We start from the raw sequence: 25,745 nt of genomic DNA, 5'->3' as shown, positions 1-25,745 counted from the left end.
TTCCTCTCAGCTACTTTATTATTGAGGAAGGGGTTGCACCCCCAAAACACATACATTGATCTCCCATGGTGGCAGATAGCACATGTTGACACACTGTGTGCATCTTCAAAATTTGGCTTTTCGAGAATATGTCAAAAATGTGCAACAAATTTTGGAGAAAAAAAGCAGAAAAAATGAGGGATTTTAAGGGGTTTTAAACTCTCCCTAAAACATCAATGATGTTCTTCATTTTGTTTTATACATCATTGATGTTTTGCTTGATGTTTTCCAAGTCCCTATTGCACCCCATGATCTTCCCGATCAGGATCTGGGCACTTTCACTAGTGAAATGACCTTCATCCACAACATCCCGATCACCTAAAAATATAGAAACAAAAATACACCATGTATTATAAATATGCTGGCATCCATCTCTTACCTGAGCCTGTGGTCGCAGACACTCACCTGTTGTGGTGACAATTTCTATAACGTCTCCCTCCTCCTCATGCTCTGCTTGTCTTTTTGGCATTTCCACTTCTTTCTGAGGTGGGGGGTCTGTTGTCTCCTCGGATGAGTGGTGTCCTCCGAGTCTTTTCTCCCCTATGTAAAAAAAAAATAGGTATACTTAGCACACAGGTATTTGATGGCAGAAATAGGAATATGAAACATTGCTTGGAAGTGGGGTACAATTGTCTGTTTTGGCAGAGTTCCAAGATGAAGAAATATTGTTTTCCTTTGTCAAGCTTGAATACTTACCTGTGTAGCGGGGCACATTTTTGATGTATAATGTAATGTGATGTTATATCTGGCACCATCTAGCGGCCAAAATATAAAAGTCCTGCATCTTTATTTCTTTTATTATTCAAGTTGACATGGAAGTAGTTGTTTGTTTACATTTGGACATTAATTTGACCTACCCACAATGCTCAGTAACTCCCACAAACCTCAAGGAACAGAACTGCATTGTGGGAAGATTATAAAAGGGCTGGAAGCGGCCATCTTAGCTCTCTTGGACACGCATGGCCAGCTTGGGAGGATCTGTGTGAGGTCTCCAGCACAGTGCGGCCTACCTCCACGGAACAGCGATCCGAGCAGTGGTACTGTGATACACCAGAGAGCTGGACTGACGACGGGGCAAGACTGGGAAGGAGCCAGAGGAGCCTGTCAGAGTCATCTGGGAGTTTCCGGAGCGTCTCATGGTGTGAAGCGGAGCAGCGCAGCAGTGCCGGCCGGCCGGAGACAGAACCCTGTACATCAGAACGGAGTCTTCTGACAACACTGTCCTGGTTGGGTGTGAGGGCTGTTGCCTACAAGTTTCTTGATGCACTTTTATACATCCGTCTACACAAGGCAGAGTTGCTGGGACCCATAGTCCCACAGGCAAAGTCAAGAGAATTTAGTACTGAGTTGCTGGCATCAAAGTTAGTTATAGTGCTGCTGCACCAGAACCTTACTGTCATACTTTCAGTCTACTTTGATCAGGAGTCATTTAACCCTTTGGATTACAAATCTACTTTGTTTGCTAGCAGAAGAAAAGAAGAAAAGAAAGCCTGTTAGTAAAACACAAGGCCTTGTGTCCCTTTACTATATTGGGATAGTGTGACACTGAATAAGGGAGCTCTCAAATTGTTGTACTACACTTTACCAAGTTAGTCTTTGATTCAGTGTAGTAATAAAGCGCGCAGGAAATAGGATAGTGTTCGCAGTGAGATAAATTCACTCTGACAGTTATCCTATTTACCTTGATACACCACTCATATATTATTCCAGAAATTTTATACCTGTATTGTATCTTTGTAATATAAAGTTCAGTTGACTGTCAGACTATGTTGGTCTGACAGTACAACCATTGTAGTTAAACCCTTCTAAAACAATTACAGTAAATAAGGTTATTATTCAAATATAACTGTGTGAGTGTTGTTTTCCTCTTCATCACCAGCCAAGAGGAGGGTAAGGTTACTACAGACAGGTATATAATATTGAGTATTGTGAACTTGTCTTTATGATTTCGTTTTGATTGCACACTATCACACCACAGCTGTGTCAGGGGGACTGAGATATTCAAAGGGGAAACAAAGCAGAGTACAGATAAAAGGGGATTTTGCGAGCCACAATGGTATTGCCTCAAATGTGGAAATCACCTAGCTGCCCGCGCAGAACACGTTTCATATGCCGTGCAATACAATGTATACAAAAGATACGCTGCGCTAAGGTGAAAATATCAATCTGGAGATTATTAATGCATATGAGGTATACTGAAAATTACCGCATAAGTGGCTTATCCAGCCACAGCAAGGCACAAAGGATAAATATAAAAAAATATATATCCATTTTCTCTGCAAGACACAACACAAGACAAACCCTAATGTCAGGCTAAACTCTCCTAATCTTGTCCCAATATAGGCCTCAATTTCTAAGCTGTATAGGGCCAAGTTTAAATGTTACCTTCGTTATCACGATCGGCGCTTCCGATACTCCTTCCTCCGCTCATAGATCGTACGTACTACGCACGCGTATTACGCTTTATATACACTGCGCATGCGTGAAACTACGCCCGTCCCTGACGTTCTTTCTAGTCTATTCCCCTCCCCTTCTTGTTTGGCACAGTGAGGAAGAGCACATGGCGGAGACACAGCAGGTGTGTGATAATTACACCAACGATGAGGAGGAGGAGGAAATCCTGGAGCCAGAGACGTCACAATCCCGGAGGAGACGATTTAAGGCCTCAAATATGTCCTTTGGGGAGAAGTTGGAGATGGTCGACATACTGAAGAGGGCTGACTATGATGGGAAGTATGGACCTTACCCCAACCCCAATGTCAGAAAGGCCAAGATCATGGCGAAAGTAGTCAAGAGTCTGCAGAAGAATTTTGCAGTACATCGATCCAAGTATCAACTGAGGAAGCGGTGGTCGGACCTCAAATTAAGGGAGCACGAGCAGTACAGAAGGATGAGGAGAGTGCTGCAAAAAAGTAAGTAGTTGTCCTGTGTTCCTATTCTTTATTTGTATAATGTTCGTGCTGCTCCATGTGCTTTTCTTTACTGTTGTACAGTTTAAAATGGCAACTTTCATGTTCATGGACACATTATTCATTCGTAGGAAACATTGTTCGTTCGGCCTAGAAAACACCATGTTTTGGCCAGATGCATTTCAATACATTTTTGCTAGCCTACTTCTCTTAAAATAATTTAGTTGTCTAGATGGGTTTGTAACTAGAATGTAATGCAAACTAGATTCTGTGTAAGGAGAGGACACTCAGCAGCTGTTTACACATCTGGAGCACTAGTGTGGGACACCAGAACACCCTTTTTATTAGGGGGCCCACACAGGTGCTCCAGTGTATATTATAGGGGTGACTCTATCTGTGAAGCTTGTACAAAACAGGTGTAGCACTGACCCCCGAAGGAGCTGCTGATTTATTTGGGTCCGTACTCTGCTTTGTATACAAAAGATATTCTGCGCTAAGGTGAAAATATCAATCTGGAGATTATTAATGCATATGAGGTATACTGAAAATACCGCATAAGCGGCTTATCCAGCCACAGCAAGGCACAAAGGATATATATTAAAAAAAGTGATTTTAAAGTGCAATGTGTAAATAATATACTAGATGTATACCATTAGAATGAGAGTAGCAATTACTGAACTACTACCTGTATATATAATGGATGAAAAAATCATTTTTATAGTCTGAAATTTACTGTGAAAAAAAAAAAAAAAAAAAAAATATATATATATATATATATATATATATATATATATATATATAAATATATCACAGTGATATGTGCAATATACAACAAAGTGCAAAGTGCCACACAATGAGTGTGAATATCAAATCCAAATGTGGTACGTGTTTATTAAAGTCCAATATATGAAAGAAATGCACATAAAGTCCATAAAAAAAGTTCATAAAAAATCCAACGTGCGTGCATTAATCTTAGTGCTTAGTGCTCAGAATTCCATGCCCAAGTGCCATCCAGTGACCCCCCGGGGACAGCCGCTCACCTCAGAGCGTGCGACTCAGCTGTGAGACTGAGTCTAAACATGCTTACGAGCCATCCCCTCCACAGTTAGGAATAAAGGAAAAGAAAAACTGGATAGTGTGATATCGTTTATAAATATTTATTAGCATAAAAGCTCCCTACATTAGGGTACTCACATTTGCAAGGTGCGTGAGTGCACCAATCTGATAACAGTCTCCAAAGTTTGCCTCAAAGTTTGCCTGTCAGGAGGGATAAGCTGTGCATCGCATGGGGAAGGGCCAGGACAGAGCACGGAGCCTTTCACTCCACTGAGATGTGGTGCACAGCTTATCCCTCCTGACAGGCAAACTTTTCTTTTCCTTTATTCCTAACTGTGGAGTTGCTGCTGAAAACTGTGTATCTGGATTCCATCACTGAGCCGTGGGATGGCTCATAAGCGTGTTTAGACTCAGTCCCACAGCTGAGTCGCACGCTCTGAGGTGAGCGGCTGTCCCCGGGGGGTCACTGGATGGCACTTGAGCATGGAATTCTGAGCACTAAGCACTAAGATTAATGCACACACGTTGGATTTTTTATGAACTGTTTTTATGGACTTTATGTGCATTTCTTTCATATATTGGACTTTAATAATCATGTACCACATCTTGGATTTGATATTCACACTCATTGTGTGGCACTTGGCACTTTGTTGTATTTTGCACTTATCACTGTGATATATTTATTTATATATATATATATATATATATATTTTTTTTTTTCACGGTAAATTTCAGACTATATAAATGATTTTTTCATCCATTATATATACAGGTAGTAGTTCAGTAATCCCTACTCTCATTTTAATGGTATACATCTAGTATATTATTTACACATTGCACTTTAAAATCACTTGTTTTTTTATATATATCCTTTGTGCCTTGCTGTGGCTGGATAAGCCGCTTATGCGGTATTTTCAGTATACCTCGTATGCATTAATAATCTCCAGATTGATATTTTCACCTTAGCGCAGAATATCTTTTGTATACAAAGCAGAGTACAGGCCCAAATAAATCAGCAGCTCCTTCGGGGGTCAGTGCTACACCTGTTTTGTACAAGCTTCACAGATGGAGTCACCCCTATAGTATACACTGGAGCACCTGTGTGGGCCCCCTAATAAAAAGGGTGTTCTGGTGTCCCACACTAGTGCTCCAGCGTCCAGATGTGTAAACAGCTGCTGAGTGTCCTCTCCTTACACAGAATCTAGTTTGCATTAGCATTCTAGTTACAAACCCATCTAGACAACTAAATTATTTTAAGAGAAGTAGGCTAGCAAAAATGTATTGAAATGCATCTGGCCAAAACATGGTGTTTTCTAGGCCGAACGAACAATGTTTCCTACGAATGAATAATGTGTCCATGAACATGAAAGTTGCCATTTTAAACTATACAACAGTAAAGAAAAGCACATGGAGCAGCACAAACGTTATAAAAATAAAGAATAGGAACACAGGACAACTACTTACTTTTTTGCAGCACTCTCCTGATCCTTCTGTACTGCTCGTGCTCCCTTAATTTGAGGTCTGACCACCGCTTCCTCAGTTTATCCTTGGATCGACGTACTCCAAAATTCTTCTGCAGACTCTTGACTACTTTCGCCATGATCTTGGCCTTTCTGACATTGGGGTTGGGGTAAGGTCCATACTTCCCATCATAGTCGGCCCTCTTCAGTATGTCGACCATCTCCAAAATCTCCCCAAAGGACATATTTGAGGCCTTAAATCGTCTCCTCTGGGATCGTGACGTTTCTGGCTCCGGGTTTTCCTCCTCCTCGTGGTGTAATTATCACACACCTGCTGTGTCTCCGCCATGTGCTCTTCCCCACTGTGCCGAACAAGAAGGGGGGGGATAGACTAGAAAGAACATCAGGGGCGGGCGGAGTTTCACGCATGCGCAGTGTATATAAAGCCAAATACACGTGCGTAGTACGTACGATCTGTGAGCGGAGGAAGGAGTATCGGAAGTGCCGATCGTGATAACGAAGGTAACATTTAAACGTGGGCCTATACGGCTTAGAAATTGAGGCCTATATTGGGACAAGAGTAGGAGAGTTTAGCCTGACATTAGGGTTTGTCTTATGTTGTGTCTTGCAGAGAAAATGGATATATTGAAGGATCAGGACTTTATCCCCATATTCATAGATATGTTCAGGGAGCTGCCCTGTCTGTGGCCGGTAAACCACCCCGATTATAAGAACCAAACAAAGAGGAAGGCAGCGCTAGATCAATTGCTGGAAATTGTGAAGCCGGTGATCCCCATGGCAGACATCACCTATTTGAAGGCCCTAATTGGTGGCATGAGGAGCACTTATCTAAGGGAGCACAAGTAGGTCCAGGATTCCCTGAGATCAGCAGCTGCAGATGACATTTATACCCCCAAGCTGTGGTACTATGACAGACTGCATTTTCTGGCAGGTCAGACTGAACCCAGGCCAGCACTCTCCAAACTTCCTTCCATGCTTCCTTCACCCTCAGCTGAGGCTTCTGACATCCAACCTGGGCCTTCCAGGCAGCAACATGTGGAGGAGCCCAGCTTGAGCCAGGTATAGCATTCTTCTAAATATTTCTGTTGGTCAAACTAATGATGTTAAATCTATGTTAGTTTGGAGTACTAATTAATTATTGTGATTGATGAACCAAAAACTAAAACAATGTCCTTTTTTCATACACAGGAAAGTGTCAGCCAGGAGGTGGCTGGGCCAAGTAGGCTGCCCGATACCCAGGTCCCTCCCCTCCGCCTTCAAAGAAAAAGTGGCAGGAAGAGGAGTAGCCTGGAGGAGGCTGCAATTGGCCTATTTTGTAATTTTGATACTGAGGCCCTCAGAACCCCCCACAGTGTGGAAGAGGACTTTGCTGACCTAACAGCATGCAAAATGATGGAAATAGAGGAGGGCCAAGGGGGTGGAGGGGCAAACCCACATTTGTCAGCTCACTCATGGTCCTCCTCCTCCTCCTCCAGGTCCTACTCCTCCTCCTGCCACACCTCCAACACCAGAGCCACAGCCGGGAAGGAAGCGTGTAAGGAAGACCAGAGAGTGATGGCCCTGGGTTCAGTCTGGTCTGGCAAAAGATGCAGGCTGTTGTGTGACCACAGCCTGGGGACATACATGTCATCTGCTGCTGTTCATGATCTCTTGGACTTCTGGACCAGATTGTACTCCCTTAGATAAGGACTCCTCAGGCCACCAATTTTGCCAGTAAATAATTGATGTGTGACCTGGGGGCCAAAGGCTTCACCAATTTCTGCTGTTTACCAGTGTTGCCTCTCTCTTTGTTTGGTTATGAGCCCTTAATAAAGGAATTTTTGTTTCAATTATGCTTGCCTATGTGTGTTTTCCTTCAAAAAGGACAGTTTGTTTGTGAGGAGGCAGGTACATTTCAAAAATACAATGTAAAATTAACAAAAGACACCAACACCAAGCAACCTCCTTGAGTTTAAATAATACAAGATAACAATCATGTTGTGGTAACTTGACACACAAAACACACCCAAAAATATTCTGGAGTAAAAAAAATTTACCAAAAACAAAAAACACAAGATCAGGCTTTAAAAAAATACAAACAAAAAAAAAACACAATTAAAAATTTTTTGTCGGATGTGACAAATAAAAATATATTGATGAAATCACGAAAAATAATAAAGAAAGAAGTTTGTGAGAAGTCTGTGTGAATATGAGCAGCAAAACTACTTCATTCTTCTAGTTTTATAAAGAAGAAGAGAGTGCGCTGCATTAAACCATTTAAAACATTGCAGCGTGACGAAAGTACTATATCCATTCCGAAACGCTAATTTTACCAGACCAAGCAGTTCTGTCTGGGAATTTATTCTGAGCATGCATGGCACTTTGTGCGTCGGAATTGTCCACACATGGTCAGAATTGACGCGATCGGATTTTGTTGTCGGAAAATTTTATAGCCTGCCCTCAAACTTTGTGTGTCGGAAATTCTGATGGAAAATGTTCGATGGTGCCCACACACGGTCAGAATTTCCGACAACAAGCTCCGATCGCACATTTTTTCGACGGAAAATCCGACCATGTGTACAGGGCATAAGTCTTGTGGGGTAAGAGTGTATAAAACGTCTGCAGTGGTTGGGGAAAGAGGCGCATCACATTCAAAATCATTCTCTTGGGCCAATTAAACAAAAATCTTACACTTTGTCTCTGCTGCTGTCTCCCTCAATTGCTTCTTGAGTGAGTGAGTGAGTGTAAAGGCAACTCCACTTTTTTTATACTAGGTTTCTCGCCTATCCCATAAAAATAAGAAGCCATGACACCTGTAGAAGTAGAAGGAGGCGCTGCACTGGCAGTGGAAGTGGCAGCAGATGTTGGTTGTCTGGCAGGAAAACTAATAGTAGAGCTGGTGATGGTGGAACTAGCTTTGCTGGTGGCAGTGGTGATGACACCCACTGTTGCGGACAGCATGTTTGTGGCGGCAGAAGTGTCAGAGACACTAGTAGCAGAGACCTTGCCACTTTTTTTAGCAAGGCGTCCACCATGACCGCAACCACTACCTCTACCTGCCTTCACTTTTTCCGTTAGAACGGTACATTACTGTTGCTGTATATAGTTCAAACAGAAAATGGACTGGTGATAGTGATCACTGATCAGGCAGGTAACAAGATAGGGTATATAGAATCTATATAGAATCTCAATCTATGATATAGAATCTATAATAATAAATCCCCCCCCACAACACGGGCAGCCTCTGAGGCTATCACAACACTAGCAACACTAGTATCACTATCAGGTTCACAACACTAACACAATAGCAGCAGATAATTATGAAAAAGTTAAGTTGAACTGTAGCTTACTTCACTATTGTTCTGCTGCTGTGCTTATGCTTAATTGCTAAATAATTCAGGTTCTCTGACAAACGGACCAGCTAAGATTGACTGTCTTCTGAAATGATTCAGTGTGTGTGTCTCTCTCTGCTAGCAAATCGTAAGTGAAAGTAAGTTGGCTGTACGTGTGTACTTAGTTCTAGCTATTTTACTGCCCCTCCTCTTTGGTTACAATCAGCCAATAACATGCATCATTATGATTACTTTTATTTTACTTCCCCCACCCAATTCCAGCAGCGATCTTTTCTCTCTATGTCGAATCTTTTCTCTCTATGTCGAATCTTTTCTCTCTATGTCGAATAATCTTGGACTAATAGAGTTAAGGTTAGGCACATTCGACCACAGGTTCGATAGACATAGATTGTTATTGTCAGCGTCATGTCGAATCTCCTATCTATATCGAACTGCTGTCGCAACGAAAACGAAAATAAAGCATTCGTTTATGTCAGATCTTTCGGTTTTCGTACTCTGCGCTTTCGTTATCGTTTGTTAAAACGATAACAAAATACCTGAAATTCGGACGAAAACGAATGCACATGTCTACTTTCTACAGACTGCTGGTGAGACATGTAGTTCCAGGGAGGTGAATCTACTTCTTCACAGGCATCATACAGCTGAACTTTGGGGGCTTGTCTTTTCCCCTACGCTGTAAGGTCAGTACTGTATTGCACTCACATATAAGGAGGAATCTACAAGTGGTTATATTTCTTCAGTTAAGCAGTCATCGGCATATCATTTATTCTACAGTCATTTCTTTTCCTTTGCTTTGTGGATTACAAATACTGCAGTTTAAACATCAGGCTAGCTGAAGATATTCCGAGTTAAAAGAACTTTCACCATCTTCCTCTTTTATCAAGCATTGCTTCTCTACTTATAAGTTGAACTCTGAATTATAGTCTAGGGGGAGCCATTGAGTATATGTTACTGAGTATATATACTGTGTTCTTGAATGTAAGGAATATTATATTGCAATTTGGTCTGTGTGTTGAGGCCTCAGTGGGAAGGTATTTAATATATGTTTCAAAGATATTGAGTACTTATCCCTCTGTACCCTTGTTCACATATACTCCCAAAAGTGACTATAAGGTTATAAGTTTTGCATATCTGAATTAAGTGATACCAATTGTCAATTATCCCTTGTGTTTATTCATGCTGTTCATTGTGTTCCATTATTTACTCTAGTAAACTTTCTGAGTGGTTCAGTGACATTGTGTGAGTTTCTCATTGCTAATATCACATTGCAGAATGGAACCCAAGGTGTCAGAGGTAAGAGAGGATCTGCAGAGACAGGGTAGCCAGTGGGGTATAGAGTTAATCAGCAGCCCTCATGGGGGTAAATTTGGAGGTCCCACTGAGATGTCCCATCTGGGGTACCCGAGTAGATCAGTTGAGGCGTCCAGGGTGGAAGAAGTCATGGACTCAGCCACTGTCACCGAGTGGAGCCAGGAGTATGGGAGTCGGTTGGAACAAACTACGGTTCTGAGGCTACCAGGGGTCCAGTGGTTTAATAGAGAGGTACCGCAGTTGATGAGAAAGGCTGTCCCAGAACAGGGGTCCTACCTTCTGGACCTGAAACATGACTTGGAGGAAGATTGTACCTATGTCCTTCTAGAATGGAAAGAGAGTGTTCCGGTGGAATTCCAGAAGAAGGTTGTGAGCCTAGCCGAAGGCCTGGATGGCCATGTGATCCCAGTACAGTTGCCAGAGGAGACTGGTGAGAAGTCCCCTGGGTCACCACCAGGGAGCCCTGTTGCAGGCAGTCCAACTGCCGGTAGTATACATGCAACCAGTCCAGCAGCAGGAAGCCCAATGGCGGAGATGCCTCCCGCCTCATTCTATCTAGACATGAGTCGCCTTGTTGACAGCCTGATACAGAGTCACAACAAGTCCGCCAATCAGGGATATCGGAAGTTACCAACCTTCTCGGGCCGTGTCCCCAGACCAGATGGAGAAGAAGAATTTGATAGAAAGAGCTGGATGGATCAGGCTATGCAAGCCCTAGAGGAGTGGAATGTGTCGGGAACAGTGGAAAGACAGCGCATCAGTGAGAGCCTCCGCAGTCCAGCAGCTGATGTCATCAGAAGCCTAAAGAGGGGGAAACCAGATTGTGAGGCCATGGACTATATTGAGGCCCTCTTTGCAGTTTTTTGCAGGGTAGAGAAGCTACCTGATCTGATGTACAAGTTTGAGCATACCCACCAGTGGAGGGAAGAGAAGTTGTCTGAATATATCGCCCGGGTGGGTCAAATCCTGCACCAGATCATTTTAAAAAAAGGTGGTGACCCTTGGAAGGCAGACAAAGCCCGATTGGATCGGATTCTATGAAGAGCCAGGCCCAACCATCCTATTGTGCTCAGATTGCTCTTGCAGGGTACCCGAGAGGCAGAGGAAGAGAAGGGCCAGAACGAGGCCACAGAAGGAAAGAGTGGCCCGATGACTCTGGTCATCCCCACAGTCAAGTAACCTGGCACCGGGGTCAGGGATCCAGGCGCAGAGGGTCAATGCTTTATGTCACCTAGGGCCACAGTCAGGTCCTATCAGAACACCTCTAAGAAAGTTTGTCAATCTGGCCCCATCAAAAGTGGTCTGGCGACACCACCTAGGGTCACTGTTAGGTCTCCACAGAGGGCCTCAAAGAAAAGGAACTGTGATCTTAACCGCACTTAGGATACTACTGCCAGTTTCCTGGAAAAGTTAGTGGGGCCATCCCCGATTGTGCCTGTGCAAATAGATGACATCTATACCAAAGCTTTACTAGACACAGGGGCCCATGTCACGTTATTATACCGGGATTTCTATGACAAACACCTGAGCCACATTCCCTTACGCAAGCTGGAAGAACTTGAGCTCTGGGGAATTGGAACTGCTAGATGCCCATATGATGGCTACATCCCTATCCAGATATCCTTTGGGCCAGAAGCTGTTGGAAAAGAAGAGGCTTTCGACACCTTGGCTCTCGTGTGTCCCAGACCACCTGGGGCCGGGCGGAATTCCATACTAGTACGAACCTATACCGACTTAGTGAGAAGACTGCTATCATCAGTACTGACCGAAGAAGGATCCACCAAAAACAAGATTCACCCGCAGTTACTGAAAGCTTGTCGGCGAGTTCCAAGAGAGAAGAAGGCTCCTAAAGGAGGAGTGGGCGGTTGTGGAAGTTGGAGACCAAAAAAAAAGAGTCCTACGGCAGGGGGAAGTTGCCCGTGTGAAGGCCACCATCAAGTTGACTTGGGATCAACCTGGCCCCTTTGTGGTGCTGGAGACGGATGAGCATGTCAGGGCCGCTGGACTAGAAATGGTCCCTGAGCTGGTTCCTACCCGAGACCTGTCCAGAACAGGAAGGAAAGTGCCCATCCGCTTGAAGAATGTGACTAATCAGCCTATATTGTTTGGAGCCCGTATGCTGGTGGGGCAGGTGAGTGCCGCCACCCCTGTACTCCCTGAAGAAGCCAAGGATTTGAAGAATGGCCAACAGTTACAGATGGAGTTTCAGCAATGTGCAGAGGTCTTGGCCCCTGCCTGGCAGAAAAGGATGAAGTCTCAACTGATGAGGTGGGAGAAGCTGTTTTTCAAAGACGATTTTGATGTGGGATGTGCAAGAAGTGCCCAACATAGAATTCGACTTCAGGAAGACAAACCCTTCCGAGAGTGGGCCAGGAGAATACCTCTCAGTGACCTGGAAGACTTAAGAGAGCAGCTGGCAGAGTTGAAAAGGTCAGGAGTCATTCAGGAATCTCAGAGTCCCTATGCATCCCCCATCGTGGTTGTAAGGAAGAAAAATAGGTCATTACACATGTGCATCGACTACCGGATCCTGAATCGGCGCACCATCCCAGACCAGTACACCACACCCCGTATCGAGGATGCTTTGCAGTGTCTTACTGGAGCTAAGTGGTTTAGTGTGCTTGATTTGAAAAGTGGGTACTATCAGATTCCCATGCACCCAGAAGATCAGGAGAAAGACGGCATTCATATGCCCCTAGGAGTCTACGAGTTCAGTCAAATGCCTCAGGGCTTGTCGGGGGTTCCTGCAACCTTTCAGCGTTTGATGGAAAGGACAGTAGGAGACCTGAATCTTGTAGAAGTACTGGTGTATTTGGATGACATCATTGTGTTTGGGAAGACAATGGAAGAGCATGAAACTCGACTAGAAAAGGTATTTTCCCACCTCGACGAAGAAGGACTGAAGTTGTCACTGGAAAAATGCCAGTTCTACAGAACCTCTGTCACCGATTTGGGCCATGTTGTTTCTGCGGGAGGAATCGCCACAGATCCATAAAAGCTGGAGGCTGTCTCCACCTGGCCCAGATCAAGAACTGTAACTGAGTTGAGATCTTTCCTGGGATTCTGCTCCTATTACCGACGATTTGTGGCCAACATCGCTAAGATTGCTTGCCCCCTTAATGAGTTTTGGCCTATGCTGACCCTGGCCTGCCCTATGAGTTGCATGTGGACGCTAGTAGAGAAGGATTTGGAGGAGTACTGTACCAGGAACAAAATGGAGGATTGAGACGGAGAAGAATTACCCCGTCCATAAATTGGAATTTTTGGCACTCAAGTGGACTGTGGTGGATAAGTTGAGAGACTATTTGTATGGAGCTGAGTTCATTGTCAAGAATGACAACAATCCTTTAACTTACATCTTATTTATTTTTATTTTTTTAATTCTTTATTTATTTGCAAGAATACAGAGATAAATTTACAATGGTGTACCACTTCCTCGATTCTTCATTTTACAAACATATTTCAAACCAAAGCATAATATCCTAATCTAGGGTCTGCAGTCCTGTTATTTTTATATTTTAATACATACAGGACAAAGACAGTTCCCCTTTACCTCCCCCTATTCTGTGGCCCGGAGCCCTAAAAGGGCCTCAGAAACGAGCAACAGAAAAAAAAAAAAAAAAAAGGAACCCCCCTGTTATGCCCCTCACTACACGTGATTGAGGTGCATTCGGGCACACTGTTAACTCCTCTCATACCAATGCATTCCAGTAGGCGCAGAATCCTTTTGAACTTTTATTGATACAAGATAGAGTAAAACTGTCTTTTAGAGGTGGGGCTATCTCAGCATGGTCATCCTCAAACATCTTACTCATGAATGAGAAGAAATGCCCTTTCATTTCTGTTTTTCTTTGAAAATTGGATCTGAGGGAAGAAAAGCGTTTCAAAGCTTGTTCTCTGTTGTTAGCAAGACGGGGTCTCTGCGCTTTGAAAGGCAGGGGTGCCAGCCAGCTGTTTTCGTTGGTTTTGTAGAATCCCTGTCTCATTATCTCCAAGAAGATATGATCTTCAATAGATGGGCCAATTTTGTGATCTTCTTTAGTCCTTTGGAAAACTGAGCACCCTAAATGATCTCTGTCTTCATGACAAAGAAGATTAGCGGTGTAAGGGCTGGAATGAATTACACTGGCAGGCTTCTCTCTTACAAGGAATCTGTTGGTGCAAGGCTGAAATAGGGATGGACGCCCGCCTTCTAGTATCTTTGTAAAGAGAGAGTTCACGCTGGTTGGTTTGTGAACACTCCCTAGGCATACGTTGCCTATGATGACCCATCCTAGATCTAGTTTCTGAGCATAAGGGGAATTGTGAGGACCATTGATTTGTTTTCTCACCTTGTGAACTCTGATGATGTCCCTCCCAAGGAGAAGCGCTATCTCGTCCTGGGGATCCAGTTCAGGGATGAGATGTGCTATGCCCTTCAGATGCCCGTGATGAAGTTCCACCTCTGGTGTAAGGATCTCCTCTCTATCCGTTGGGAACTGATTGCACTCGATTAAAGTTGGCAGAGGCAGGGTTGTCTGACCATCAAAGGATTCGATTTGGTAACCAATGGCTCTTCTCCCAGTTTCTTCACTCACCCCTGTACAAGTCTTAAGTAAGTATGAAGAGCCGGCTTCCTTGATTTTGAAAGTGTCAAAGAAGGCTGAGCTGGTGAGTGATCTGTTGCTTTGATCGTCCAGGATCACGTATAGCTTCACTGCTTTTTCTCTGTGACCCGTGGGGTAAACTGTGACAAGACAAATCTTAGAGCAGGATTTGTTAGACAGACCTTCTCCACAGACTTGGGTGCACCGGGGTGTAACTACAGGAGGTACTGTGACTTGTTGCTCCCCGCCGTGCTCTTCCACTGTGGGTGAGGGGGTAAGAGTCCATGGCGCTGGCCCTGGATGTAGAGCTGAGTTGTGCTCTGAGCTGTTGCACTCAGAGCAGTTAATGCTCACCTTACAGTCTTTCCCAAGGTGATAAGTTGATGCGCAGCACCTGTAACAAAGTCTGTTTTCCTTGAGGAAGGTTCTGCGATCTTGGAGAGTCTTTTCTCTAAAACCTCTGCACTTTGACAACGAATGAGGCTTCTTGTGAAGAGGACACTCTCTGCTTGGATCCTGTGTTGGAGATACACTTGTTTTGCGTACTGCAACAGGTGCGTCTTTGAAGTTGCGGGTTAGAGCAGGCTTACTTGACCTAGGGTGAGCAGAGTCAGATAATGAGATGTCAAAACTAGGATCATTTTTAACCTTTGCTTGATAGCGAATAAAGTCCACAAAATAAGAGAATGGTGGGAAGGGGACGTTGTGCTTTTGCTTGTATTTGGAGCCTCGTGAAATCCAGGTTTCTTGAAGGCTGTAAGGTAGCTTTTGCACTATAGAGTTAACGCCACGGGCTGTGTCCAGAAAGGCAAGGCCTGGCAAGTCTCCTTCTGCTTTGGCTATTTGGAGTTCTGTCACTAGGTCACTCAATTCTCTCAGCTTCTGGTAGCCTTTGTTAGGAATCCTGGGAAAGTCCTCTATTCTTTTAAAAAGAGAGTTTTCTATAACTTCTGGGGAACCGTAACATTCATCAACCCTTTCCCATATCATGCTCAGCCCTCTGGTTGGGTAATTAATGTTAATGTCTCTGATTCTCCTTGCATGCTCTGACGACTCATTCCCCAGCCAATTGACTAAGAGATCGGCTTCTTCACTTGCTTTTAGCTCAAGGTCTCTAGTTGCATTTCTGAAGGACGAACGCCATGCTCTATAACTTTCAGGGCGATCGTTAAACTTTGCAAGTCCCTTTTCTAACAGTTCACGTCGTGCTAAGAACTTGAAGAAATCTGACATACCTTGATCGTTGTGTGAGTAGCCAGGGGGCGCTCTGTTGTGCCAGGAACTTGGTGGGTATTTGCGGTCATCAGAGATACAGTCACTGTGTCTTTTAACCCGTCGTTCTTCATTTTCAATTTGGTCAACTGTGACGTAGTGTTTTGATAGCCTGGCTGCAGAAAAAAACTGACTGAGTGCGGGTTTACTTTCTTGCTTGACGTAAGGCCTGTGAATGGCAGGGGTTGATTCCGCTCTCAGTGCTGTAAGTGGGCAGTTGTCTGGTTCGGCGTGTCGCCGCACATATTCTGAGGTACGCTCTGTACCGTCGTCAGGAACGGATTTTCTTTCAAGTACGTTGCTGAGTCGCTCACTGGTGGGCTTTGCGAGTTCTTCTAAAATGTCTGCCTCGGCCGCAGCAGCCGCTGACTCCTTCTCTGCAGCTAGTTCCTCCAATGCAGTTTCCATACGTAACTTTTCTAATTTAAGTTGCATCTCTGCAAATGCAGCTTTTATTTCTTTTTTGGCGAATGCAGCTTTTATTTTGGCCTCCTTTGCCACAAAGTCAGCTTTTACTTTTGCAGATTCTGCCTTTGCGCGGGCAATGGCAATTGTTTTGCTTTTCACTGACTTCCTTGTGCTCATGGAGTAAACTTCTGACCTTGTTGTGAAGTGCTCTGACTTTGTCTGTGACATGGTGTCCGGCTATATGGAAGCTGATAACACTGCTGTATTACTGGCGTTCTGTATGATAGCTGTGCTTAGAAGCCTTTGCTTTGCTGCTGTTCTGTATGCCAGCCGTGCTTAGAAGCCTTCGTTTTACTGTTATGCCCCTCACTACACGTGACTGAGGTGTATTCGGGCACACTGTTAACTCCTCTCATACCAATGCATTCCAGTAGGCGCAGAATCCTTTTGAACTTTTATTGATACAAGATAGAGTAAAACTGTAACAGATACAGACAAAATGCAATTAACAAAGATCATACAATTAGTGCCATCCTATCTATCTATCTAGCTGAAGATACAATTAGTAAACATACCGAAGATGGATCCGGATGGCTAACATAGAGCTTAGCAGCAGATGTGTATGCTTCCATGGTAAGAAAAGATGAAAATGGTGGAGGAAGCTGATGCAAGGCCTGATGGGATTGAAAGTGAGAAGGCTTTCATGTACCAAATCTAACCAGCTATACTAAATGACTACATGAAATAGATATAGCGCAGTTAGGCAAAATGGTCACTAGATGGCAACATAGAGCAATCTAATTAAATCAAAAAGTCAATAGGAAAATCACAAGCCTTATTACAGTAGGCATGACACCCCCCCCCAATGGCCTCCCCGTCCGGAGGGATTCAGGATCATTTAACTATAACCCCCAAGTTAGCCTTCCTACATTTCCTGCTCCCCTTGCTCCTCACCAATCAACCTTTTCCCCTCCTCCGTTTGTAAGAATATCTCCCAGGGAGCCCATATTTGGGAAGTATGTTCCATTCTTTCCAGGGACATGGGTATCAGATTTTCTATTATTCCAATTCTTCTAACTTTATTAAGCCACATAGAAATCTGGGGTGCTCTTGGCTCCTTCTAACACATGGGAATGCAGCTTTTTGCTGCATTCACCAAGTGGCTTACCACCGAATTCTTATATTTCTCAATTGGGATTTGTGAACATTGTAATAGGAAAAAAGCCGGGTCTTCAGGGATCTGATATTCAGTAAATAATATATTCTCTGTACTTCTTGCCAGAACTGTCTAATTACTGGACACCACCAAAAAATATGGGATATAGTACCTCGTTCTTGGCAGCCTCTCCAGCAACCATCTGAGGCGTCTGGGAAGAGTTTCCACAAAAGGTGGAGGCTGTCACCACCTGGCCCAGACCAAGAACTGTAATGGAGTTGAGATCTTTCCTGGGATTCTGCTCCTATTACCAACGATTTGTGGCCAACTTCGCTAAGATTGCTTGCCCCCTTAATGAGCTGTTGCAAGTGGTCACGGGAGAAGGAGAAGATGGAGTCAGACCCAAGAAGAGTGGTGCCCGCAAGAAAGGAGAGTCCGTCCAAAGTCAGTGGACCTCTCTATGTAAAAAAGCGTTTTGGCAGTTGAAGAAGAGTCTCACAGAGGCCCCAGTTTTGGCCTATGCTGACCCTGGCCTGCCCTATGAGTTGCATGTGGACGGTAGTAGAGAAGGATTTGGAGGAGTACTGTACCAGGAACAAAATGGAGGATTGAGACCGGTGGCCTATGCGAGTAGGAGCCTTATCCCATCGGAGAAGAATTACCCCGTTCATAAATTGGAATCTTTGGCACTCAAGTGGACTGTGGTGGATAAGTTGAGAGACTATTTGTATGGAGCTGAGTTCATTGTCAAGACTGACAACAATCCTTTAACTTACATCTTAGCCTCGGCAAAACTGGATGCCACAGGACACAGGTGTTTAGCAGCTTTGGCAGGGTTCCGGTTTAGTCTGAATTATCGGCCCGGAGTTGGGAACTGGGATGCGGATGCTTTGTCTCGCAGGCCTCATAGGAAGAAAGAAGACCCAGAGGGGTGGACTTATGTGACCGAAGTAGGAGTGCGAGCCCTGTGTCAGGGCCTGGATCAGAAGATGAAAGGCAGAGTGGCTGCTGAATACATTGGGGTTCACCCCTCTGGGATACCAAGACACTACTATGGGTTGACACAGGTGAGAGGAGAAGTCCTACCCCAAATGACAAAGAGAGATTTAAAGAGAGAACAGGAGCGGGACCCATTGGGTCATTTGGTGCTGCAGGCTTTGAACAAGCGGAATCCTGGATTGTTGCTGAAAAGCCCCATAAAGGGAGCAAATACTCTTCACGGGAATGGGATCTGATGCAAATCAGAGATGGAGTGTTATACAGGCGTTGCCCGTCTAGAGACAAGGAGGAGGGGTGGCAGCTGTTTCTCCCAGTAAAACATTGCCCTACTGTTTTAATGCCATTACATGATGACAATGGGCATTTGGGAACAGAAAGGACACTTCGCTTGATTAGAGATAGATTTTACTGGCCCAATTTGAGAGGAGAGGTAGAGAGTTACTGTCACTCTTGTCTGACTTGCATTCAGCAGAAAACTCTGCCAGTTTTGGCCGCCCCAATGGGCCACTTACAAAGTCAGGAGCCATTAGACCTGGTTTGCATTGACTTTCTGTGCCTGGAACCCGACACAGGTGGAAGAAACAGCATCTTGGTTGTGACCGATCACTTCACCCGCTATGCACAGGCTTACCCTACTAAAGATCAGAAGGCCAGCACTGTGGCCACGGTGCTTGTGGAGAAGTTTTTCATGCACTATGGACTACCTGTGCGAATTCATTCAGACCAAGGAAGAAACTTTGAGAGTCGACTAGTCCATCAACTGTGTGCCCTATTGGGTATCAAGAAGTCTCATACTACACCATATCATCCTCAAGGAGATCCTCAACCTGAACGATTCAATCAGACTTTTCTAAATATGTTGGGAACTCTAACCCCAGACAAGAAACAGCATTGGGGTAATCACATAGCAGCGCTGGTGCATGCTTACAATAGCACAGAGAGTGATGCTATTGGTTACTCCTCTTACCGTCTTATGGTTGGGAGAGAAGTTCGTCTTCCTGCTGACCTGGCTTTTGGCACCTCCCTTGATGACACCCCCTTTAACATCACATAAGGGCTATGTGAACAGATTACGGAAGAACTTGCGACAAGCCTATGAGAAAGCTATGGAACCAGAGAATCTCGGAATAAACAAAACTTTGAATTAAGAGTAAAGATCCAGGACTTGCAACCGGATCCAGGACTTGCAACCGGGTGATCGAGTGTTACTGAAATATCTAGGAGTACCAGGAAAACATAAGCTGGGGGATCGGTGGAGGCCACAGTCCTATATTGTGTGTAAACAACTCCCTGGTTTACCCGTGTATCAGATCAGACCTGATAGAGAGAAGGGACCGTTTGAAGATGTGGCACAGGAATCACTTGTTACCACTATCGGATGCAGTGAGGGTGCCGCCAGCACCTTCTCAGACTCCCCTGAAGCCAACTCCACCTCAAACACGCTCACAAAAGGAAATGCTGACTGTAGCTGATATGACGGATGAAGAAGATGAGGAGTTTGGAGAAGATTATGTGTTCTCTCAAGTTTCAAGCCCAGTGTCCTCAAGTCCAGTGTCCTCTCACAGAAAGGAGGAGGATTGAGGAGGAGGATGAGGTGGTGAGTGTGCTTTTCTGGTTGTGGTCTCCGAAGTGCCGAAGACAGCTCAATAGCCAGCCCTTTGAAGAGGATGGAAAAGAGGATGGAAGCCTATAAAGCATTGCCACCATGGCAAAAAGAAACAGCTCAGATGTTACCACCATGGCAAAAGGAAACAGCTCAGATGATACCACCACAGCAAAAAGAAACAGCTCAGATGATATCCCAATGGTCAAAAGAGACAGCTAAGATGGTACCTCAACAGCCAATGGAGACAAATAAGATGATTCATAGGTCCCTTGGATCAGAGTTCAAGACATTACCACCCTTTGAAGGGGTGGACAGACCCAAGGCCGAAGGAGTTGTCTCTGAACAAGAGACTAGGGATCTGATAGACTTCTCTGGTGACTTGTTACCAATCCCTGATGTTGGCGAACCTTCAGTAACAATTGAGACTGCCAGTGAAGACCCCGAGATTGGTGAGCCTTCATTAGCCTCTGAAACTGCAAGTAAAAGCCTCTCCCCAGAATTGGATGCTCAGATTAGTGCTAATGAAACAACCCAAGATTTAAAACAGACTGCTGGAATGTGTTCGCCAATGCGGTTAAGGCGGGATGTGCACCCTCTAAAGAGACTCACTTATGACACATTTTTAGAGAGCTCTGAAGAACTAATTCATACCATTCGCAGAACAGCTCCTGGTGCTACACCCCCCACTGTTAACTGGGTAGGGAGCAACTCTGCCTTAACCTCTGACACCAATGGGTGGGACACGGCAATTGCCCTGGCCTGTTCAAAGACTGATTTTGATCTAACTGATAGTGTGTATAGATGGTTCCAAAGAAACCCAGAAGTGTGTCAGTATTTGCTAGATTTGGATTGTGGTTAGTAAAAAAAAAATCATCAATAATTCATTCTTTCCTTTTCAACAGGCTGAAGTGGGTAATCTTTGTCTTTGGGGACCAAAGAGTTGAAGTGGGGGGAATGTGTAGCCAAGGGTTTGCTACTATAGTTATTACAGTTGTTGTTATTTTAAATGAGTTTGGCTCCCTCTAGTGCCTGCTGGGTTCTGTTAGGATTTTTTTTTTCTTACTCCTGAGAAGGAACGCAGCAAAGTATTGTGGGAGATGTAGTTTGGAGGAGGAAGTGACTGTTAGCTGGATCAGCCCTGAACTACAATACAGACAATGCAAAGTGCGCAGCACTGCCTGATGGGAGCAGTAATAAATGGACCAGCGCTGCCTCTTTTCAGCCTCTCTGGACGCCATTCAATACCTGCCAGCAGGAGGTCTGTGTGTGACCAGGAGTGGGAGACTGCGGCCTATACAACGGAGAGCCGGATCGCCCACCTCTGAGGGATCTCGGAGCACAGCCTCGCCATCCTAGCAAGCAGACCGGCCTGCACTTCAGAGCAACTGAAAGCCCCTGCTCCTCAGCCCATCGGGAGTTGCAGCGCGGCTCGGCTGCGCCATCTTCACCAGACGGAGACACCAGGAGGGGATTCCGGATGGAGCCTTACAGCCATTGGAGTCTATTGTGGTGAGAGGGCACCTGCCCATTCAAGTAGAGTGTACAGTATTGCTGAGTGAGCTCTTTCTACAGACTGCTAGTGAGACGTGTAGTTCCACGGAGGTGAATCTACTTCTTCACAGGCATCATACAGCTGAACTTTGGGGCCTTGTCTTTTCCCCTGCGCTGTAAGGTCAGTACTGTATTGCATTCACATATAAGGAGTAGGGATGAGCCGAACACCCCCCCTGTTCGGTTCGCACCAGAACTTGCGAACAGGCAAAAAATTTGTTCGAACACGCGAACACCGTTAAAGTCTATGGGACACGAACATGAATAATCAAAAGTGCTAATTTTAAAGGCTTATATGCAAGTTATCGTCATAAAAAGTGTTTGGGAACCTGGGTCCTGCCCCAGGGGACATGAGTCAATGCAAAAAAAAGTTTTAAAAACGGACGTTTTTTCGGGAGCAGTGATTTTAATAATGCTTAAAGTGAAACAATAAAAGTGTAATATTCCTTAAAATTTTGTACCTGGGGGGTGTCTATAGTATGCCTGTAAAGGGGCGCATGTTTCCCGTGTTTAGAACAGTCTGACAGCAAAATGACATTTCAAAGGAAAAAAAGTCATTTAAAACTACTGGCAGCTATTAATGAATTGCCGGTCCGACAATACACATAAAAGTTAATTGATAAAAACGGCATGGGAATTCCCCACAGGGGAACCCCGAACCAAAATTTCAAAAAAAAATGACGTGAGGGGGTCCCCCTAAATTCCATACCAGGCCCTTCAGGTCTGGTATGGATATTAAGGGGAACCCGGCCAAATTTTTTTTTAAAAATGGTGTGGGGTCCCCCTCAAAATCTATACCAGACCCTTCAGGTCTAGTATGGATTTTAAGGGGAACCCTGCGCCAAAATAAAAAAAATGGCGTGGGGTCCTCCCAAAAATCCATACCAGACCCTTATCCGAGCATGCAACCTGGCAGGCCACAGGAAAAGAGGGGGGGACGAGAGAGCGCCCCCCCTCCTGAACCGTACCAGGCCACATGTCCTCAATATTGGGAAGGTGCTTTGGGGTAGCCCCCAAAACACCTTGTCCCCATGTTGATGGGGACAAAGGCCTCATCCCCACAACCCTTGCCCGGTGGTTGTGGGGGTCTGCGGGCAGGGGGCTTATCGGAATCTGGAAGCCCCCTTTAACAAGGGGACCCCCAGTTCCCGGCCCTCCCCCCTGTGTGAAATGGTAAGGGGGTACTTTTGTACCCCTACCATTTCACAAAAAAACTGTCAAAGATGTTAAAAATGACAACAGACAGTTTTTGAAAATTCCTTTATTTAAATGCTTCTTCTTTCTTCTATCTTCTATCTTCCTTCGGTTTCTTTCTCCATCTTCTTCTTCTGGTTCTTCTGGTTCTTCTTGTTCTTCCTCCGGTGTTCTTGTCCGGCATCTTCCTCCGCGGCGTCTTCTTCCCTTCTTCTCCTGGGGCCGCGCCGCATCCATGATGACATGGAGGGAGGCTCCCACTGTGTGACGCTTCTCCTCTTCTGACGGTTCTTAAATAACGGGGGGGCAAGCCACCCGGGGAGCCACCCGGGTCTCTCGTCCCCCCTCTTTTCCTGCAGCCTGCCAGGTTGCGTGCTTGGATAAGGGTCTGGTATGGGTTTTTGGGGGAACCCCACGCCATTTTTTTTTAAATTTTGGCCGGGGTTCCCCTTAATATCCATACCAGACCTGAAGGGCCTGGTATGAAATTTAGGGGGACCCCCACGTCATTTTTTTTTTAAATTTTGGTTTGGGGTTCCCCTGTGGGGAATTCCCATGCCGTTTTTATCAATGAACTTTTTTGTGTATTGTCGGACCGGCAATTCATTATTAGCCGCCAGTAGTTTTAAATGACTTATTTTCCTTTGAAATGTCATTTTGCTGTTAGACTGTTCTAACTAAACACGGGAAACATGCGCCCCTTTACAGGCATACTATGGACACCCCCCAGGTACGAAATTTAAAGGAATATTACCCTTTATTGTTTCACTTTAAGCATTATTAAAATCACTGCTCCCGAAAAAAAGTTTTTAAAACTTTTTTTTTTTAATTGATCCTTGTCCCCTGGGGCAGGACCCAGGTCCCCAAACACTTTTTATGACAATACCATGCATATAAGCCTTTAAAATTAGCACTTTGATTTCTCCCATAGACTTAAAGGGTGTTCCGTGGCCAGGGCCGGACTGGCCTACCGAGAAACCGGGAAATCTCCCGGTGGGCCGGTGTTGTGGCTACCGGGAAATCTCCCGGTGGGCCGGTGTTGAGGCTACCCCTGGGGCCACTGTGAGGGCAGCGGCGCCTGAAAGAAATATGGCTGCGGGGCCAGGCCGACATGCAACTGCGCAGGCGCCAGCGCTGTTCCCGAAGCTAGCCATGCTCGGGAAAGCCCGTACACGCTTTGTAATTTTCGGAAATGCGGGCACATGCGCAGTGACATAATGGCGCAGAGCGGCGCCATTTTTAAAGGTAAAGCGGTTACAGCGCTCAGTGAGGACTCGTCTTGTGGCGTGTGCCTCTTCCTATGCCCCCCGCAGCCTCTGACCACCTGTCCCCCCCTGCAGCCTCTGACCTCCTGTCCCCCCTGCAGCCTCTGACCACCTGTCCCCCCCTGCAGCCTCTGACCACCTGTCCCCCTCTGCAGCCTCTGACCACCTGTCCCCCCTGCAGCCTCTGACCACCTGTCCCCCCTGCAGCCTCTGACCACCTGTCCCCCCTTGCAGCCTCTGACCTCCTGCCCCCCTGCAGCCTCTGACCTCCTGACCCCCCCAGCCCCAGCAGCCTCTGACCCCCCTTGCAGCCTCTGACCTCCTGACTCCCCCTGCAGCCTCTGACCTCCTGTCCCCCCCTGCAGCCTCTGACCTCCTGCCCCCCTGCAGCCTCTGATCTCCTGCCCCCCCTGTAGCCTATGACCTCCTGTCCCCCCCTGCAGCCTCTGACTCCTGTCCCCCCCCGCAGCCTCTGACCTCCTGCCCCCCCTGCAGCCTCTGACCCCCTGCCCCCCCTGCAGCCTCTGACCTCCTGTCCCCCCCGCAGCCTCTGACCTCCTGTCCCCCCCGCAGCCTCTGACCTCCTGCCCTCCCACAGCCTCTGACCTCCTTCCCCCCTGCAGCCTCTGACCTCCTGCCCCCCTGCAGCCTCTGACCTCCTGCCCCCCTGCAGCCTCTGACCTCCTGCCCCCCTGCAGCCTCTGACCACAGTCCCCCCCTGCAGCCTCTGACTTCCTGTTTGCACCCCCTGCAGCCTCTGACTTCCTGTTCGCACCCCCAGCAGCCTCTGACCTCCTGTCGTCCCCTCCTCAGCCTCTGACCTCCTGTCATCCCCTCCTCAGCCTCTGACCTCCTGTCATCCCCTCCTCAGCCTCTGACCTCCTTTCGTCCCCTCCTCAGCCTCTGACCTCCTGTCATCCCCTCCTCAGCCTCTGACCTCCTTTCGTCCCCTCCTCAGCCTCTGACCTCCTTTCGTCCCCTCCTCAGCCTCTGTCCTCCTGTCGTCCCCCCGCAGCCTCTGACCTCCTGTCGTCCCTACCGCAGCCTCTGACCTCCTGTCGTCCCCTCCTCAGCGTCTGACCTCCTGTCGTCCCCCCAGCAGCCTCTGACCTCCTTTCATCTCCTCCGCAGCCTCAGCTCCTGCCCCCCCCCCGCAGCCTCTGACCTCTCCTGTCGTCCCCTCTGCAGCCTCTGACCTCTCCTGTCGTCCTCTCTGCAGCCTCTGACCCCCCCTGCCGTCCCCTCTGCAGCCTCTGACCTCCCCTGCACCATCCGCAGCCTCTGACCCCCCCTGCCACCCCCTCTGCAGCCTCTGACCTCCCATGTATCATCCTCAGCCTCTGACCTCCCATGTACCATCCACAGCCTCTGACCTCCCCTGTACCATCCACAGCCTCTGACCTCCCCTGTACCATCCGCAGCCTCTGACCTCCCCTGTACCATCCGCAGCCTCTGACCTCCCCTGTACCATCCGCAGCCTCTGACCTCCCCTGCACCATCCGCAGCCTCTGACCTCCCCTGCACCATCCACAGCATCTGACCTCTCCTGTACCATCCGCAGCCTCTGACATCTCCTGTAC

The 25,745-nt window shown here is 46.3% G+C and overlaps 1 long non-coding RNA gene across 1 annotated transcript in view; it reads right to left on the bottom strand.

Annotated features, from left to right (window-relative positions):
• Positions 1-216: 216 nt before the first annotated feature.
• LOC141103280 (uncharacterized) overlaps positions 217-25,745 on the bottom strand; it is a 43,664-nt gene continuing 18,135 nt past the window's right edge. Inside the window, exons 2-3 of the long non-coding RNA XR_012235286.1 lie at positions 445-579; positions 217-357 (exon numbers count right to left, since the gene is read on the bottom strand). This is a non-coding gene — a long non-coding RNA (uncharacterized lncRNA). The remainder of the gene's footprint in view (positions 358-444; positions 580-25,745) is intronic.

Source organism: Aquarana catesbeiana, linkage group LG07 (assembly GCF_042186555.1).
Source record: "Aquarana catesbeiana isolate 2022-GZ linkage group LG07, ASM4218655v1, whole genome shotgun sequence".
Taxonomy (NCBI): Eukaryota; Metazoa; Chordata; class Amphibia; order Anura; family Ranidae; genus Aquarana; species Aquarana catesbeiana.
The sequence above is the reverse complement of the archived record's forward strand: the minus strand, read 5'-3'. Positions and strand labels throughout refer to the sequence as shown.